Consider the following 6,000-nt stretch of genomic DNA (forward strand, 5'->3'; position numbering starts at 1 on the left):
TGCTTCTGCAGAACTCTTCCTAGCATTCTCCCATTTTATGGAAATTGTTCTCTTGCTCAGGAACACAGAAGTGCCTGCTGGAAATGGCTTTAGTTTTGATTTTTGAAGGGTTATGTTTTATGGCTTTTGCATTTCCTTGGCTAGGGCTATGAGCACATGAATGCAGTCTGTCATGGGGGTGAATCCACTTCTGTCTAAAGAGTTGTGAGCACATGATGCAAGCTCTAGATGCCCTATAGCTCAGCACAGCACCTGCAAACCTATTCCATAGTAACTGAGCAATTTGGAGGGCTTCCTAAAGCTTGTCTTTAGGAGCACAGCTTGTTTTTCACATTCTCCGAAACAGTCTGGTTGCATGCAGCCACAGTCAAAGAATGTAGTTGATTTAAATCTCAAGTGTTTTTTTTTTCTCACAGCTTTGGATGCACAGTGCAAAAGGAGGAGATATTCTCTAATGGTGTTGTCAGTGTTTCAGGGGCTTGTCAATAATTGCAGGAAGCACAGAATAAAAAAATTGTATCCAAAAGACATGAGAAACTGATAAAAAGGCAAACAAAAAAAAAAAAAAAACTGCGTATAACTGGATTATTCATACCCAATATACGATAATCTAAAAATTATCCATGGTCCACTATTACATTTCCTGTAATATTTTTAGCTGAGGAACTCACACAGCAGCACGGCTTGTGGGTTATAACTCTATTTTAAGATCAATTGGGTCACAGTAGAAGGTTGTGGTCTGTTTTTGATGCACAAGTTAAAAGCGACTCTACAGTACAATGCCTTAGAAATGTGGTATATGAGCCATGCCATAGACTGTTTTTGGTATATTTATTGCATGTTTTCTCATTCCTAATAGTATCATCGCCACTTATTATTATACTTCTAATAGTATGATTGGTATAATAATATTATTACCCCCAACTAGCGCAATGCTGCCAAGCCCTGTTGACTTCAAGGGAGCTACACTAACACACACACATCCAGCACATGCCTTGTTCTATTCAGGAAGCCTACCATTTTTATTCCCATGGGAAAACTTGGGAACAAAACATAACTCCCAATTTACAGGCATCACTTCACCTGCATGAAACCTCAGTGCTCCTTCAGCACGCCACACGCTATGCCATGCTGTGGCACTGAGCTGGTTTAGGTTCTCAAGCATCTCAAAGCATGTAAAAAATAAGGCAATGTCTCATATTACCCATTAAGGTGTCCATTACCCTCTAGAATGATGACAGAAATATTAATGCTCCAGTCATTTACAGTACATTGATCAGTCAAATGCTGTGTTCTTGCACCAAAAAGTTCCTTGCTGGAAGAAGAAGGAAAACAAATGATTCTAGCTTATATGATTTAGTATAACAAGGCAAAAATGGTTGAAATCTGGATGGCTGAATGAAAATAACTGAATCACAGAATTGTCTAGGTTGGAAGAGACCTCCAAGATCACCGAGTCCAACCTCTGACCTAACACTAATGAGACCTCCACTAAACCATATCACTAAGCTCTACATCTAAACGTCTTTTAAAGACCTCCAGGGATGGTGACTCAACCACTTCCCTGGGCAGCCCAATCCAATGCCTAACAACCCTTTTGGTAAAGAAGTTTTTCCTAATATCCAACTTAAAAATAAAAATAAATGTCACTGAAACACACGCTTGAATCCTAACTTTGCTGATCCAGACAGAACCATTCTTCATATTATCTGGACAAAGTTTCTGAATTTCAGGCAAAGAAAGTATTCAGTGCCTATTACAGGAGACACCCAGATGGCACTCAGGAAAGCTGCTGGTCTACACGTATCTCGATAGACAAACAGACCAGTATGGAACATCTAACCAATCGATACTTCTAATACTGAATACTGACTCCTGGGTAGCTACTTTAATTTGCCTGGAAATAATATCAAATCACATCTGACCAGGAATTTTTAAAAATCCTTTATTCAAGACTAAACTGATTGGTACTTGCATGAATCTTCGTCTTTTTAGATACCACTACTCACATTACTCACTGCCTTTATCCTCAGGGTTTTAGTGAATGAGCTACGTATTAAGCAATTGCACTTTACAATGATTACACTTTGCAAAATCATCAGAGGGATGAAAACTGGCAAGCATCAGAGCTTCCTGCTCACATGAAACACATAGAGAAAAGACAGAATTTAGATGCCTAAGAAAATGTGCTCTGTAGTAGGAATTGGTAGTTCTGATAAAGCCACTACAAAAACTAGGATTTCAGAAAACTATTGTAATTGATTACAGACAAGGAATTAAATCTAGGCAATCCTGGGAAGCAGCCACCCTCTCATCCTTACACTCCAGATCCCACTTGCTTTGTGGTATCAGTGGTATCAGCCTCTCCTGAGGAATTCAAACCCAGCTGCAGATTTTTGTTCTGGAATCAAATATGCATTTTTCAAAGAGTTTATTTCTAAATCCTATTTTGTAATAAAATTTCCAGAAATAAGCTCAGGGTAAACAATGCAGTTTTGTCTCCGGAGTCTGCAAACAGCTAGAGAAAAAAACACAGCTCTGAGACACACACAGACTTTTCCTGTCCACTTTGAAGGTAGGAAATCTAGAGACACATTCAGTTAACCACGTTGCTCACCCACCAGAAATAATCACCTGTGGGCTCCTTTGTCTTGCTGACATAAAACTTCCCCAAATCTGATTATTCTCTCCAAGAAAAACCTAAAAACAAAAACAAAGCCTCTCTGCATTCATAAACTAAAAGTCTCCCATCTCAGAGGTCAGTAAAGGAAGCTCTGTTCCAAACCTCACCTTTTTATGGTGTCCTTGCCTACAAAGGACAGTTTCATGCAATAATACCTTTCAATGACTTTATCAGCTTTTCCCCTGTGACTACTATCACTCCTGTTCCATCCCTTTTCTCTCCCATTGAGCCCATTTTCCATCAGTTTCACATATTCACTACTTTTGTGAACCTTTGTGCACTGAGTTTCACTGAGTTGCAGTGTTTCACCCTGCAACTATTCATTTCAGTGACTTTATTTTTAAGACAATCACATAGAAGACACTCTTCTAATCCTTAAGTCCTAGTTAAACTTAACTGCTGCCTCTCCGCTGTTCGGTGGCTCATCTTTCAAACTTTTTACCCATTTCAGCTTTATTATTTGCCATTTACTCAATACGCTAAGTTTCTTCTCTTCATTCCCTGCCCATAGCTGCACCCGCTGCTGGTTGCAAGAACCAAGAAGGTCCTGCTTTGTCCCCTTGTCCTTTCCTTCTCTTCCCTTTCCAGGGGAAACAGCATTTTAAATCAAAACACTTCCCAGTTGGTGATGGTTCTGCAAGATCTCTTTGCTAATGACTTCTCTTCACTGTTTTTTTTTTTTTTTTTTTTTTTTTTTTGGTTTTGTTTTGTTTTGTTTTTGGTGGTGTGTTGTTGTTTTTTTTTTTTTAATTATTATTAATACACTTTTGTGTCAGTGGCTTTTCCAGTTTCTTTGTCCTAGACATCAGCTGAGCTGTGTGCTCTCATACCACTGCTGTATGATAACGTTTGGTGACATTTATCCTTAAATAAAGATGTCTAAATAGTGCTCATTGTCACTTGTGTTAAATGCTTCTTCAGCCCTCAGCTGCAGGACAGTACTCCTTGCTCCCAGGCAGAAATGTGAATATTGTAAGCAATGTCATGTCAGTGATGTTATTTTCTGGAAGTCACAACCAACTTCTCTCAACTCCTTTGCAGTCCTACCATGCGCTCTGCAAAAGCAAGAATGGTCTCCAGCATCCTAGCATTTTTTCTTTCACATTGGAGTGGAGAATAGCAGGATATAGCAATACTGTAAATGCTTGGCTGCACATCTGGAAATCCTCTAAATGGGAAATTCCTTACCTTTAATCTTGAATTTCTGAAGTGTGCTTGTTTAAAGCAGCCATCAACAAGCTCAGAAAAGCTGTCATGAGGATCAAAATCATCAATGGAAATGCTAGGTAACAAGGGTTCCATGCAAAATGCAGGGCGACTTACCTGAAACCATTTTATTCAGGGTTGCAAGGACTATCAAATCCTGTAATCGGTTCCTGAGTTTGTGTATGCCCAAGTCACCTGTACTGCATAGCTTTCAACAATTTCATGTTTGGCAACTATGCTGATGTACTACCAACAGCTGCTAAGTCCCAAACCTGTCTCCTCTCCCCTTAACTCCAAGGGTAAAAGCTTCCTGATTTTTATTATTATGGTAATGTTTTTTAATTCCCATTATTTTAGTCAAGTTTTTCATATCTGCCTTTCAGGACCAGAAGAGCCTGGTGCATTGCCAAATATAACACCGCATCAATTTTTCCTTGAATGTGGAGAGGTTTTTCCTAAAACAGAAAACAATATCCAGCTACTGCTTTTAAATCATGCACAGCACTAAAACACTCAAACTGAATGAGAAAACCAACTTTCAAAAAGGCCTGCGCTGAAAATCTTGGAGAAGTGTACATGGGAACATGACAGAGTTCTTAAGAAGTGCATAGATTTGAATATAAATGAAAATGCAAAACTGTAATTTTCATGGTTCAGTCTCTTTCCTGTTTTCTCAATTCTCATTTCTCTTTGCCCACTCTACATACAGCAACAACAGGGTTACTGTAAGTGAAATTGGAAAACACCATGTCGGGGATCCACAGACGTTTAGCATTCATTTGAAAAGATTTTTCAGAGCATTTGTTTAAATGTGCCAACATTTTATTCTGATTAAGGCAAGATGTAACAGCCTCAACATAAACTTTTTCAGCTATGGAGTAAGAACTACCCAAAACTTAGCAGGAATGGCCATTACAAAAGAGAAAACATACTTTAAATATAAAGAGTATCAAGGTAAAGTAACACAAAAATCAATGTAAAACATTCCAGCTCTGCAAACTATGAAGGGCAAAGAAACGTGTAGTTTTTCTAGCACTAATGTAACTTTTGAAAATCTATCAGTCTTCAATGGCATTCACAGGACTGCAGCTCTACTCTGGAAACGTCTCTTTAATGAGACAGTGCACCTCCATCTCATCCCTGCTTCTCAAGTTTCTTAACTTTCTGGGTGAGTAGACTCACCCTTGGACCTCTAAGTCAAGCCAGATATATCTTGCCAAGTGCATCCCAAGCTGTAATAAAGAACCTGCAGGATAAATTCTCCTTTCAAAATATACACGACTCAATGGTTTTCAGTGGAAGTTATGCAGATGTCAGCAGGGACAATATGCAGACCTGCATATGGACCATAACTGGCAGTCCTAACGGTATGAGCTGTAGTAAGTTGAGATTGGTCTGCCCTTGTTGAACTAGTGTCAGATACAGGGAAAAAGAATTTTTACAGTCATAAAGCAGCTGATTATCTGATCATTGAATATTATCTTACTAGCTGATTATCAGCTGCTTTTCAAAGGACACTGATTATAAAAGAGAAATCAGACTTTTCAAGCACCCAAGTGTATTCACATCCAAAATACTGTACACCTAGTAAATTTTCATCAACATTGATAGAAAGTTTATTTCCTAAATTCCACTTTATATTTAGGATCTACAAATACTGGAATACATGAGAGCAGACTGGTGGCATCCTCAGGACTCCCTGCCCCACATGTTCTCACCTCCAAGTGACTTCAAAGCTCTTGGCCAAGATATAGTTTTTCCAAAGAGTGGCAGCTGTTAACAAAGAACGGCTAGGTAAAGCATGGGGTTGAAAACTCTCCTTTCTTTCTTTAGCTGAAAAATTGTTAAGCTGGGAAAGGAAAGGATGTAGTGAGAGTAGAAGCTTAAAAATGACTTCAGCTACCCACTGCCATCCACATCTCACAGCTGGTGACTTCACTTGGGCTCAAATACACATCAGCTTCCTTGCGTAATCCATCTGATGTACTCTCAAGCTATGAGTTAATGCACAGCAGTGTCAGCTGTTTTGGGTCTTCAGAAATTGGAAACTAAACACAAACCAAACAGAAATGTCAAAATTGTGAAGAAAGAGAAAAGCCTGAGGATTCCAT

The sequence above is a fragment of the Aythya marila genome, assembly GCF_965140915.1.
Source record: "Aythya marila genome assembly, chromosome: 1".
NCBI lineage: Eukaryota > Metazoa > Chordata > Aves > Anseriformes > Anatidae > Aythya > Aythya marila.